Source organism: Mizuhopecten yessoensis, unplaced genomic scaffold, assembly GCF_002113885.1.
Source record: "Mizuhopecten yessoensis strain PY_sf001 unplaced genomic scaffold, ASM211388v2 scaffold11167, whole genome shotgun sequence".
In the NCBI taxonomy this organism is placed as follows: domain Eukaryota; kingdom Metazoa; phylum Mollusca; class Bivalvia; order Pectinida; family Pectinidae; genus Mizuhopecten; species Mizuhopecten yessoensis.
Window position 1 is genome coordinate 214,834 of NW_018408913.1, and position 15,577 is coordinate 230,410.

The 15,577-nt window shown below is 36.7% G+C and overlaps 1 protein-coding gene across 7 annotated transcripts in view; it reads right to left on the reverse strand.

Moving 5' to 3' along the window:
• Nucleotides 1-15,577, reverse strand: part of LOC110467233 (repetitive proline-rich cell wall protein 2-like) — a 58,995-nt gene that overhangs the window by 13,902 nt on the left and 29,516 nt on the right. The window contains exon 1 of one of the 7 annotated variants that reach the window (XM_021524259.1): nt 11,072-11,211. The exons of 2 other annotated variants lie outside the window; for them this stretch is intronic. The gene's annotated coding sequence lies outside the window, so the exon portion shown is untranslated. Of the gene's footprint in view, nt 1-6,513; nt 6,673-6,704; nt 6,893-11,001; nt 11,212-15,577 lie in introns of those variants that run through there. 4 more of the 7 variants (XM_021524257.1, XM_021524260.1, XM_021524256.1 and 1 more) reach the window with 4 other exon arrangements.

Sequence of the window (15,577 nt, forward strand, 5' to 3'; positions counted from 1 at the left end):
AACAAGGCTGAACTTGACTCACAAGACCATATTATAGACCAAGGCTATAGACTCAACTCACAATACATATTATAGACCAAGGCTATAGATTCAACTCACAATACATAGTATAGACCAAGGCTATAGACTCAACTCACAATACATAGTATATATATAGACCAAGGCTATAGACTCAACTCACAATACATATTAAAGACCAAGGCTATAGACTCAACTCACAGAAAAATCATAGACCAAGGCTATAGACTCAACTCACGATACATATTATAGACCAAGGCTATAGACTCAACTCACAGGAAAAATCATAGACCAAGGCTATAGACTCAACTCACATGACCATATTATAGACCAAGGATAGGTCTAACCCACGAGACTATTCTGGACCCAGTCCCCCCTTCCCATCACTTCATCTTTTTCTCAATCTCTAAAAATCTCACTGTCATCTTAGTTTTGATGTCAAATGAATGTGCAGCATTTAATGTATATGACAAGGAACGCCTGCATTCATTTTTACATGTTTATCATATACCCTGCTAGAAACCCACCTATCAACTTGTTATTGTTATACATACAGCACTATACCTATCGCTGTACCTTGGAATCTTCATTGTGAGTTACACTGTCTCGTTAAAACTACTGTTTCCCATTTCATTATAGTTCAAGGTGAGTAAATCGCGGAGTTTCAGAAAACTATATAATTTGTAAATAATACAGTGTTGTAGTTTTTGAATCTGCAAGTAAATCACTAATTAGAACCTGTCAAGCAAGTACAATGACAGAAGAGGTAATTGATGAGAGTTATGCCAGGCATGTACCCAACAAAGACACTGGGAACATGGGTGAAATTGGAGAGGAGGTTTAATCAGAGGATTGCCTGCAGAGGTATACTACACAGTGTCCTATACCTATTTACTATGTACTGGGGTGGACACACCGGTAAATCGGATACAGTAGGATGACTTACTAACATACAACCTACCCATGAATGAACAATTCTGGTCAACGGAATGTCAGCACAGACACACCAGCGTTACACTGGCTTCAGTCTGTATGGTTATAACTTATCTTTGTGTCTATGGACTTGAGCAAGTCTAGTGTGTGCCGATATATGGTCATGAACCTGTAAACTTTCTCAAGTTAATAGATCCAGAGTGGTTGATATAGAAACATCTGTGGAAAAAATGGCAGAGAAATAGTCAAAATGTAAAACTCCAGATGTGTGAAAAGTCAATATAGAAACTCCAACTTGAACGGTACATGATCCATAGAAGTTAATTTAAAAACTCCAACTTAAGTAGTAAATGATCTAGAGGAATAGTGAAAGTGAATATATATAAACTCCAGTATGTATGATCGAAGTAGTCAATATAGAAACTCTCAATGCAATAATATTCAATACAGAAACTCAAGGTTTTTGTTTATATGTATATTTATTCATTTGATGATGTTTTTGTTTCCTTGCTACGGCCATTATCATGATCACAAGGATCCAGAGGATTTGGAGTAGGGGGGGTTTATTGGGAGGTTTATTAAGTGGATTATTGTCACACAACAATCTTCCTCTGTTTGATACAGCCCAACTTAATTGATTACAACTGTACTGCATTTTGATATGGCTAAATTTGTGAAAACCAACCTCACCATAGATATCACAGTAGTAAAAGATGGTTGAACGGATTACTTGTATGGTATATTACAAATGTTATCTATTGATGAACATTATCAGTATTATCAGCAGTAATGTTTATCTATCTTACATAAATGATGAGACTTATCATGTAGCTATAGATTACTGAATTATCACAGACACGCATGGTGACCTGTATATGACCGTTTTAAAAACATAATTATCATGATCAACAAACAGTGATTTTACACGAGGTTTGATCAGCACAGGTGTGTCGGTCTTTTGGTCATTAAATGTACTATTAAGGGAGGGAAAAAAACAACCTCACCATTATCCCATGTAACCTATAACCAATGACCTTGTTATCTACATCAGCAGTAACCAATGCCCTTGTAATCTACATCAACAGTAACCAATGCCTTTGTAATCTACATCAACAATAACCAATGCCCTTGTAATCTACATCAACAGTAACCAATGCCCTTGTAATCTACATCAACAATAACCAATGACCTTGTAATCTATATCAACAATAACCAATGACCTTGTAATCTATATCAACAGTAACCAATGCCCTTGTAATCTAGATCAACAATAACCAATGTCCTTGTAATCTACATCACCAGTAACCAATGACCTTATAATCTATATCAACACTAACCAATGACTTTGTAATTTACATCAACAGTAACCAATGCCCTTGTAATCTATATCAACAGTAACAAATGCCCTTGTAATCTATATCAACAGTAACCATGCAATGACCTTGTAATCTACATTAACAGTAGCCAATGACCTTGTAATCTAAGTCAACAGTAGCCAATGACCTTGTAATCTATATCAACAGTAACCAATGCCCTTGTAATTTATATCAACAGTAACCATGCCATGACCTTGTAATTTACATCAACAGTAGCCAATGACCTTGTAATCTAAGTCAACAGTAGCCAATGACCTTGTCATCTAAGTCAACAATAACCAACGACCTTGTAATTTACATCAAAACTAACCAATGACCTTGTAATCTATCAACAGTAACCAATGACCTTGTAATCTGCATTAACAATGACCAATGACCTTGTAATCTAAGTCAACAATAACCAAAGACCTTGTAATTTACATCAACAATAACCAATGACCTTGTAATCTATATCAACAGTAACCAATGACCTTGTAATCTACATCAACTGTAGCCAATGATCTTGTTATCTAAGTCAACAATAACCAATGACCTTGTAATCTACATCAACAGTAGTCAATGACCTTGTAATCTACATCAACAGTAGCCAATGACCTTGTAATCTAAATCAACAATAACGAACAACCTTGTAATTTACATCAACACTAACCAATGACTTTGTAATTTACATCAACAGTAACCAATGACCTTGTGATCTGCATTAACAATGACCTTGTAACCTAAGTCAACAATAACCAACGACCTTGTAATTTACATCAACAGTAGTCAATGACCTTGTTACCTAAGTCAACAATAACCAACGACCTTGTAATTTACATCAACAATATAACCAACAACCTTGTAATTTACATCAACAATAACCAACGACCTTGTAATTTACATCAACAATAACCAACGTCCTTGTTATCTAAATCAACAGTATAACCAATGACCTTGTGATCGACATTAACAATGACCTTGTAATCTAAGTCAACAATAACCAACGACCTTGTAATCTACATCAACAGTAACCAATGACCTTGTAATCTAAATCAACAATAACCAACGACCTTGTAATCTACATCAACAATAACCAACGACCTTGTCATCTACATCAACAATAACCCACGACCTTGTAATCTACATCAACAATAACCAACGACCTTGTAATCTAAATCAACAATAACCAATGACGTTGTAATCTAAATCAACAATGACTATCTGATAATGACCTTGTAATCTACATCAAAACTAACCAATGATTTTATAACTAACATCACCTACCCTTTTAGAACCATTGACCTTGTAATCCAAATCAACAATAAACAAATATCTTGAAACCCACATCACCTGTAATGATTGATTCTTAATGTGTAACAATGATAGTAGATACCTAAATTTTAGAAACCCTTAGCTGTGATATTTTTCATCAGGCTAGAATGGTGCAGATTTAGATTTTTTTAAACAAGATGGTACATGTTTTCACAATTGCAAACACTGTGAACCAATGCATAATATGCCAAGCATTGCATTTTGTTTCAAAACACAGGAGAGGTCAAGACTTGTATGAATTTACACTGCACAGGATCTTAATTTATAACCAATGACTTGTGCGTGATGCCAAGTGTTAGCTTTGGTCTTAATGCATATTGAAGATACTGAATAAATTTCCTGAAATTTATGGAAGTTATTGTAAATAGAAAAAGGTAATGGAACAGCCACACCATACTACATTCTATCAAATGCTTCGATAGACAGCATAAAATCTGAAACAGGGTGAAACATTGATCAAAATGGTGGTTGAATGTAAGAAAAGCTCAGAGTAGTAATGAGGTTGGAGGGATGGAGGTGTTCCTTCTAAATGTTAAGACTTGCCCTAGGGCTCCTGGTTACCAAGTAGATAATGTCAAAATTCTGTCTGAGTGAAGTATGTATACTTGATCCCCCTGTTTCCTCATACCTATCCGATTTGCTGTGGCAGTATATCCTGACCCGCTGTGTGTATACCCGCCAGACACCGTGTCATTACCACAATGTCAGTACAGGCTCTAGTGGCCTAGTCTAGGGTGACTCTATAGATGCTGGTAATGACACTGATGGTCTAGACCTAAACACCACCTCTCTAGGGTCCATACACTATCTACATGGCAGGTCCTGGTCAATAACCACAGATGGGTGGCTAATTTGACATTTGTAGTGACTGATGTGTTAGTCCCGCATCACTGCCCTCATGTTGATTCCCTTTGATGCTGGCTAGCACCATCAACACCAAATTTACACACACAGGATAGACATCCCTTGTCTTGTTTGTTTATCTCGCTGTTCAGCATGTACTCTAGTTATCCTATCATCTCCGCAATCCTGCATGGCCATATGCCAGACATGTCTCCTATTGAAATTAATCGTGTCTGGTATTTCCTTTTTTTTTTTTTTTTATCTTTCAGGTATGTATTTGATATTATCAATACCTTTTTTTCTAGATCTTAAACAAATTTTGATTTTCAAAAGGCAAGTGGATCTAATGGCTGCTAACAGCTATATATACTGTAACTGACAACTTTTAAGTACACTTTTTAACACTTAATTATAAAGTTGTCAAAGTGATGAATTGGCACTGTGTTACATCGAACCTCTACCACTGTACACTCCAACAGCTAGATTTCATATTTTAACAAGTCTTGATGCTAAGCAGTATGGCAAGCTTATCACACATATATCTATCCCAACAGACCTGCCAACATCAGTTCAAGACTCCCGATGCCATTATGGAAAGTGTTCCTTATAATAAATACATATGTGTTGGTGGGTCCATGTGTTGGGAGTGTTGAGATAAGATCTGGACCCTGGGGAGTGTTGATGGGCTGATAGATGAGTGGACACGACCCTAAGTGGTGGTATGACCTCATCCACCCAGACCCAGTCAGACATCTGGTATTGAAGGGCAAGTTTGAAAAATGACCAATGAATCTGAAGGTGATGATGTGTCAGCCTGGATATCGCTATCATCTGATAGGCAACGCACCAGTTATACTAGAAACACGACTGGGGAGGGTAACACAAGTCTAAAGCTGAACACCCAACGCTACTGGAAATGACCTTAATATTTTACTCTAGATTTCAATATAACAATAATTTGTTACATCTCAATTGGGGAGGGTAACACAAGTCTAAAGCTGAACACTCAACGCTACTGGAAATGCCCTTAATATTTTACTCTAGATTTCAATATAACAATAATTTGTTACAGCTCAATTGGGGAGGGGTACACAAGTCTAAAGCTGAACACCCAACGCTACTGGAAATGACTTAAACATTTTACTCTAGATCTCAATATAACAATAATTTGTTACAGCTCAATTGGGGAGGGGTACACAAGTCTAAATCAGAACACCCAACGCTACTGGAAATGACCTTAATATTTTACTCTAGATTTCAATATAACAATAATTTGTTACAGCTCAATGTACTTTTATCTTAAATATGAAACATGACAAAGGTGACCAAGTTACCTTGCTACCACCACACCACACCCAACATATTTGATATAATTTATAACCTAAGTTTGATATGTAAATTATGAAACATTTTCCAATAAGACATTAATTGTTATAAAGCATCTCTAGTACACAGAAAAGCTTTGTTCAAGATAATAGTGACCAGTGATACCTGCCTATACATTCCTATATTTACATTTGTGCTGCAATCCCACTATACATAAGACTATGAACCAAAAGTGCATATATAGTGATACAAACATGATCAAAATGCAAACAAGCAATGCAGAGGCCAAGTTTGACTCTCCATGCAGATTTTTGGACAAGAAGTTATATATTCCACCATTAAACCATGGTAGAAATTTTATGCATATTAAAATCATCTTACAATATGACTTTTTTGACAGAAAAGAAATAACTTGTTTAAAAATCTATCTTCTTTTCAACATTGCCACAGGTCAGTGTTGTTAACTCGGATCTTGCACAGAACAAACTGGTATACATGTATACACTGTGACCATACTTTGACCCGAGACTGGACAAGTCCTTTATCCTGCCCTGTTTTTTGGACAGATATCATATGTATGGGATCAGTATCTAGCCATGACCTTTGTTGACCAGTGCTTAAACACAGTACGAATAATCTCAATCCTTTAAATGACAACAGGTACAACACCTTACTTCGATTTCTGCTCCCAGATGTAATTCCTTACCAAGCAAGTAGAAAAATCAAATGAAAGAACCAATCACAAGGGATGCTTGCTGTCCTTTCCCATAAATGACAATAAAGCTTCCTCCCGATACACAACAAAGAATGATGTTGGCAAGAAAACACTATAACTCCACTGAACATATAGTTACTCCTTCCAAGGGGTCACAATGACCTTCACTCTGTCCTACTCACCAATTTAGAACTCACAAGGTTAATTCTGCACAGTAGCACCACTACACTGACATGCTCCCGGACAGACTGGCCGTGTAGTGGTGGGCTGCTCTGTGCTGATGATGCTATAGCCTCATGAATCACCTAGTCTCACTGTATTGATTGTTGGGTTACTGTTTTGTTACCACTATAAATCAGCACTTGATCAACACAACTAGTAAAATGTCATGAGCACCCTACCCTAAGGAAAAATCTGCCAGTTAAATATTCAAGTTAATACCCCAGCCCAACATCAATATAATTAATTATGGCTACAGTGCTAATTACAACAAATGTGGAAATGATTCCTGCACCCACAATGAGTCAACAGTAGTGTCTACTCCAGTAGTCCAGGCTCATAGATCTGTATTCAACATCTCGGTGTTTAATGACCATATATGTAAATTAGTTGCACTCTTGTGTCACACAGAAGTTTTATTTTATCTCCGCAAATTGATGATTTATTTTTACCCTGAATGAGACATGACCTCATTCTCAGTCTAACGTACATGTGATTGATGTGATTGTTATAAACTCCTCCGCTAATGGCTGTATGATACAAAAGCTATTGTTTGTCAATTTTGAATAGTATGCCTGAGGAATTCTCTATTAATGACATCTACAGTTGGAAAGGATGATACACAGTTTGATCACTGACTGGTAATTAACTATATCCTGTTACAAAGACAAAGGTTTTCTGAACTAGATACAGAAAACAAATATAGAGATATATCTAAGTAAGTAAAATTTTACTCGATAGTGCCAGGTTTTGGGGATGTCATTGGGACCATGTTATGATGTCGTTTTTTTTTAGAAGAGAAATCTTCTAGATATATCTGATAATGGATCTACATAGAAACTAACTGGCATGATATTAAAGTGTTTATTCGATTTATCTAATATATGGAGGTAAATTACTTTGAAATGACACAAAAGTAATCCCCCCTTTTTCTGGAGTTGTCTATCGATGGCCACTAACAGTATTTATGAAACAAGGATGGACCTAGTGGTCTATGTTGTTACCAACTAGCCTTGACAAAGACTTTCAACACTTTTAATTACATATAGTAGATGGGGCAAACATTTTATCCTCCTGTAGAAACCTCCACGCAACATTATCTCCCATACATTATTCAATGATGGACAGTTTGAATTTGGTTGACATGATCATGCAGTTTCATTCAAAAAGTTTGAAGCATATATCACAATCATAGTAAACGGTTGTCTGTCTCCACCCAGTTAAAAGATCACAGAGGCCAATTACCACACCCAAACAACATCTATTAAAGGTCGGAAATGTATGTGTCAATCTGGAACAGGATATTGTAGCTACACCAGCCCAGAACTTTGGGAAAATTAAATCAGTCTGAAGCGACCCAGAAAATTAACTTTGCAAGTTCAAAACAGGGAAAAATGTAAGTCCCTCTGTTGTGACATACAATATTAGCAATGCCATGCTAGACATGGGGAATATGTCAGTCTGGTGCGACATACAATTTCAGCAATGCCATGCTAGACATGGGGAATATGTCAGTTTGGTGGGACATACACTATTAGCAATGCCAGGCCAGACATGGGGAATATGTCAGTCTGGTAGGACATACAATATTAGCAATGCCAGGCCAGACATGGGAAATATGTCAGTATGGTGTGACATACACTATTAGCAATGCCAGGCCAGACATGGGGAATATGTCAGTCTGGTAGAACATACAATATTAGCAATGACAGGCCAGACATGGGGAATATGTCAATCTGGTAGGACATACAATATTAGCATTGCCAGGCCAGACATGGGGAATATGTGGGTTTGGTGGGACATACAATATTAGCAAATGCCAGGCAAGACATGGGGAATATGTCAGTCTGGCAGAACATACAATATTAGCAATGCCAGGCAAGACATGGGGAATATGTCAGTCTGGCAGAACATACAATATTAGCAATGCCATGCCAGACATGGGGAATATGTCAGTCGGGTAGGACATACAATATTAGCAATGACAGGCCAGACATGGGGAATATGTCAGTCAAGTAGGACATACAATATTAGCAATGCCAGGCCAGACATGGGGAATATGTCAGTCTGGTGGGACATACAGTATTAGCAATGCCAGGCCAGAAATGGGGAATATGTCAGTCTGGTGCGACATACAATTTCAGCAATGCCAGGCCAGACATGGGGAATATGTCAGTCTGGTAGGACTAGGCCATGTCACAACAATGGTAAATTAAAGTTAGTTTGGCGGGAAATACAACTAAAACTCACTGGAGAATATACAATTCTTTGTACAGCAAGACCTTAATACATATATATAATACTTAGTCCAGAGATGAAGACCTAATGTATATATATACTATACTTAGTCCAGTGAGACATAAATAGATATATAATACTTAGTCCAGCAAGACCAAAATGTATATATACAATACTTATATATATAAATATAGTCCAGCAAGCCCTGTAATATTAAGTACCTCAGGCTAGGTCCGGTGTATAAAAAAGTAAGGCTGTGGTAGATATTTGTGATGTCCAATGTTTACCAGCTGTGAGATTGGACAAGGTGGAACCTGTCACATATTAATGACCTCACCAACACATAAATACTCCATAAATACTCAGTCCCTTCCACTGGACATCCCATACATCACGCTGTCACATTCCATACCAACAAGATGGACATGGTTCCTTCTGTTGTGTAATTAACATCCCAGGTCAGAGGTCATTCCTTGTATACATATGTTATTACTTACCAGGATGAGGGCAAAATTTATCACTTAGGCAGGTACTCCCAATTGTAAAAAAGATATATTTATCTTTCTGAAGCTAACGGCCTTGATGTATTTGAAGCTGACCCCAAGAATATATATATCCCCGTCTCTATGGCGACTGAGAATACATGATTCTCCTTAGAAGGACATACCAGTACTTATAGGTTAACTAAATCCCAGTAGGTTTGGACCCATCTATACAGCTGTGTTTTGTTTAAGCACATCAAAAAGATACTCTCATATGTAAATTGTATATAAATACAGAATACTGGAACCATTTATCTGTCATAAGTAGTATTAGTACACAGCTCAAGTATTGCTCCCAATGAATTTTATGCATTTCCATGATTTAAAGTATTGAAGCAACACTTCAAAATATAGGCCTTTAACATTCATAATGTCTGGATAAAAGAATAATTCTAACAGTCTTGATAGTCTATACACTGTGGATATGGATAATTTCTATTCAAAAACCTATTATCTTGTAATATGGTTTAACGACATAAGATATTGTAATACATACCTATGTATTCCGTCTTTGTGTATTGCAGAGTTACCTTTTCTTGCGAGCAGGTGTTGATTGTTACGTCATTGGTTTGTGTGAGAAAATTACGTCCTTTTCCCAAAAATTGATGACGTTACTCTCACAAACAAGTGACATAACAATCAATACCTGCTCCCAAGAGAAGATAACTCTACAATACGCAAAGACGGAATATAAAGACATGAAATGATAAATAAAGAGTGAGAAGTAGAAGAATTAAAGTCAGTTCTCTGTGGTCAAAGACTATCAATGCATTTTTTACCAGCTACAGCTTTTTGAATTGTAATTGAATTATTAATTATTATGACAGATAAGTTTGATAATTGTTGATAAACCCCTGATGCTTTTTAAATGTTTTACTGTAAAACAATCTTTTGTCAAACTAAAACCAATGGTTGCCAATTATCGCAAAGATTAGGTAAAACCACTCAACTATTTGTTCCCTCTAAAATTACTATATACCGTAAAACTTCAATACACTGCCACCATTTGTCCAGAGAAAACTTGGCATTATAAAGGGGTTTGGCGATTAATTGAGGGAAACATATTAACTCATTCACCCCTGAAGACACATTTTAACTCTTCCAATTCAAAGGTTGGGATAGCTCATTATCAAATTCCAGGTGTGAATGAGTTAAGGAATTCTTAAGAAAACGATAAAAAAGGTAAATTGAAATATGCAGTAAACCAGGTGGCAAATGAAACAAGTGGAAAATATAAATCAAAGTTTTACTGTTTGTACAATTATTTGATAAAAAACATATATATCATGATGACTTTTGTGAAACAGTGGCCTGCATTACAATACTCAGATGAATCACAAGCAGTGCTCCAATGCTGCTAGACTGTGTATGATCTGTCATGAAAACCATCACCAATGCTATGTTTAGCTGTTTACCCGTATTAACCTAGGATAACTGAGGATGTATAAGTGCACCCTACTACTTGGTTAGACCACCTTACCTTGTCAGTGAGTATATATCCCCTATGAATCACCTGGCCAGTCTGTTTCCAATAAATACTATTGACTCACCAGCCTCTGAACCCAATAACCAGACTGCTCGGTAAAATCCTGCCGTTCACCTATGCAGTCACTACGCATTTACAGGTATATCAGATTTTCTGTGGGTTTTTTCTCTAGCCTGGGGAAAGTCAAAACAATAGTGACCCCTAGTATACCTTGACAGAGCTATACAAGACAGGTATGCAGGCGGTAGTGCCAGTTACTCAAGCGTGACAGAACATCTGTAACAGCACTCCTTAGGTGAGGAATTCAGACAATGAGAAGTTACACTCTACAAATACCGCTGTAAAAAGAGGACACTAACTCCAGGTCACCCGTCACATACACATACATACCGCATACTTAGACCACTTCTTTAATATGACACTAACTCAGGTAAGAAATGCTGATTATGTCGAGAATTTACCACAATTATGACAGGATTCCAGCGCCGTGTAACACCTACAGGTGCAGGTATATATACAACCTGTGTCATATCGGGACACTTGTTAGTATGTATACTATACACTATACCAGTCAAAACTATTTCCCTTCAATGTTGGGATTAACCCCTTGAACTGTTTCCAGCAGCAGCAATTCATGTTAATTCAAGCTTAAAAAGAAGATGAGCGAAAGCACTAGAATTTGATCTGTTTCTCACTGTTTTGGTGTTTTATTGCTCTGTAGTTTGCATGATCTGTAGCAAAAAGGTGCAGGTGGGAAAATTTTACTCTTTGATCAGGAACGTCAGATGATTAGACGGTCTGGCTACATCACAAAGGTAATGGGACCAGGGTTGGACTCCCAGTCTTCCGATTGCATTTTTCCTTTCCTGTTACACATGTAAGATTATGAAAGGTAGGTTTTATTGCAGATATTTTTGACAGCATCCCAAAAAGGTGGCGACACCAACACATTTTGTTATGGAAGTGTGTTCTGGCACCACATCAGACACCTATCTGTTAAAATGTCAAAAGTCGTCTGGCGCTGGGGTCAAAGGAAACTCTGGCTAGTAATATCTGTATTGACATTCCAATTAAAATTTTCCAATTAAAATCCCAGTCCTGCACACCCATTGTAAGGCTAAGAGAGTTCCCCCAATAATTAATGTTTACAGTTTACTACCCCACTAAAGCTGTCAATACCTTTTAACACTACAGTGTTAAAATCTGAACACCTGAATAATTTCACACAGGTCTCGATTCCATATCACTTGGTCCCTTTCACCCCGCAACAAAATTGTAATACGGTAAAAACCTCAATATAATCTCTTTTGTTTTATTTGCCACCTCGCATACCACCCTTTCATTTTTTTTCTAAACACCTCCTCTTTTCATCTCCATCGTTCTAACTCTCAACCTCTGTATAATGCCATCACTGATAGAAAGAGGCAGTGTAACAAGGTGCTTACTGTTGTTGGTTTTAACTCATTCACCCCTAAATTTCATAATGAACTATTCCAACCTTTGAATTGGAAGAGTTCAAATGTGTTTTTAGGGGGTGAATGATTTAAATAAAATGGCTTTTTTTTTTATATTTGTTTGGGAGAATTTAAATGCAAATTCTGACATATAAATTGTCCTGTACACCTGTTATGATATATAATATTATATTTCCCACAATAGTTTACTTACAAATTACAAACAATACCTGGACATAAAATTTAGGGACCTCTATCATATTAGTTAATGTTTTACTTCAGACTATATACATTTTCTTCAAATGTTGAGCTGTTCCTTTATAGGGGGGGAAATCATTGTTGTCCAAACTCTGCGCATCTCAAAACTAAATCCTAAACTTAAAATATTGATTTAAATTACAGGCTATAAAAGTTTAATATCATGCTCTAGCAGAATTGGTATTGTGCCACACAAAATTAGATTTCCTGTTAACCTCCGCAGAAAGTCCGGGAACTAATTAAATCAGCCAAACACTTCCTTAATGACACAATGTTCTGCAGCACCGCATTATCTCACCAATGCTCGAGTTATGTTCATACTAATTTACACGGCGTTATCATCCTACAAACATCCATTTTGAGTGTGCCTTCTCTTCACAATGCCTACTTTGATTTTGTAGTTCCGACTTTGACTTTAGAGGTTTACAGCGATACCATTAGCTTCAGAGATTTGAAGTTGACACATTTATTTGTGCTGCTGCAATGACCTTCAGGAAGGGTGGTAGCTACCGCAGTGACCTTGAAGACTTTGACGCTGCTACAATGACCTGGAGTCTGAGAATGCTGCAGTGACCTTGGAGGTTCATAGCTACATCAGAGTCATTGGAGAAGGGGAAAAAACCAAAGTGATATTAGAATTAATGCTGAAATTACATAAGAACGTCTGATTTGGAAACAATTACTGCCTATCAGGGATTTTTTGTAAAAGTGATTACATTATTATCTTCTTCTATAACAGTCGATACTAAGCTGAGGCTTACAACTTACAAATGGCTGATCTATTAATGGTTCTCCTCCCCCTTCAACCCAGAGGAAACGTGACGCTATAAAGAAACGGATGTGATAAAAACCAGTCTGTAAAAGGTAATGATCTGGTGTGTCTGTAGCCATCCATCTTGGTGTTTCATCTCGGTCAACCTCTGGCTTCAGTCATCAGTAAAATTTCAAAGCTTAACCTCTCAACACTCAGAGCTCATCGATGTCTATCCAGTCTAGGTGTTAGAATAAAGCCACCATCTTTGTCAGGATACCAATTACGTGCTACATAAAGACCTCCACCATTAGTCCCATGGCTGTATACATAAAATAACACCTACCAGTATGCAATCGTGCAGGAGTTTATACAGAAACCTGCGAGTAGAATCCCCTGATATGACAATACATGTGTAGCACCAACAGGAACATGTAAAGGACAGACCTGCATTTAAACATCGGTGTGATTAAACAATCTATCAAGTTGTATATACAAAATAACTGAAAACACAGTTTCGCGGATATAAAGCAATGCTCTTTTTTTTATCATAATGAGAAAAGGGGCCAAAAGTTTTATGTTCTAGGATTTCAAATCATCGTTTTGAAATGAAAAAAGAATGCAAAGCAATTTGATAAAGATATAAGAAATTTATGAAAAAAATTACAACACATTTATTTTAACTTGTCGTTCTAGATCTACAGTGACAGAATGAATTAGTTTGAAACAGGAAGTAAAAGGTACAATGACAGACACATTATACCATATGGCACGTCTATTGGAGGCACGTTGAACTCAACACTGGAGGGGGTTAGGCCTCTCTCGGTATCATTGATATGTATGTCAAGTGTGCGGTCTCATGCACATCCGCAATCTACAGAACACTTTAGAGACCAAGTCATATTACATTATTTCAGTGGTTCACTATTTGTCTTCCGTATCCAACTCCCACTTTATCAGCTGTACCTTACTTTCTGCGTACCACATGCCCCCTGGCAGTCTCATACACAACTAAAAATCAACTCTCGCTCCATTCAAATGTTTTATTATGAACATGCAAGGATACAGATCACATTTCAATTAAATATGGATTTAAAATCTAGACACCTTTCAAGTTTTCATTACTGTAACATGTTTTAACAAAAGTTGCCGATGGGTCCTGTAATTTTCATCATTGGATAAGGAAGAACTTTAAACAGTTATGTTTTTTTATGCTGTAGCCTGAAGATTTTTTTTTTAATCTTCAATAAAAAAAGAACTTGTTTAAAAGTGAACTGAGATTAGAATATCCTATCGATGTCTACAATTATTTTTTTCAAACCTCACAACACAGCAGTTCTTTGGCATATTAAATTGGCCAACATGGCCCAATTTATTGTCCTAGGGTCCTCATTTGAATAAACCCAAATATCTTCATTCCTGATAATTAAACATCAGAAGATTTCAGAGCTCCCCCTAATGGCAGTGCTGATCACTGACTACCTGGAGTGGAACCTATCACAGCACTTCTGGTTATTTCAGGAGATGAAAAAGTGAAAAAGGTCAAACTGATTGGAGATAACAGAAAATTCACATTGCCATGAATCTTACTTGCCCTTGGACATTTCTTAAGTACCATAATAATTTTAGGCAAATTTAATACACAAAAGAATGCAAGCAAATTCTGTACGAGGAAGTTTATTGTTATCGAGGAAGTTAATTGTTCTTGAGCTACAAAACATTTGCATTTAATCAATACAAATTAAAGTAATATCAATCTTATCTCAGTCTGACTATAGGGAAATTTGTGTTCCATCTATGGCTGAAACCTTCGTGTCACAAAACGACAAGAGACAGACAATATCGTGATAAACATCATACAATTTCAAAATGCCTCTATTACCTTCGAGGCTGTCTTTAATCAGATGAAATACTATTTTTTACCTCATCTCATTACATGCTTGTTTTTGATGGAAAGAGATCAATTCTGAAATAACTATTGTATCATTGATTTTTGTAAAATATTGTAACCAAGTGATATCACTTTACAGGTTTGATTTTCCACTGATCATTTTTAGTTCAATCACCAGTAAAGACAACTCTTTCAAGATTAAACAAGAGGCCCATG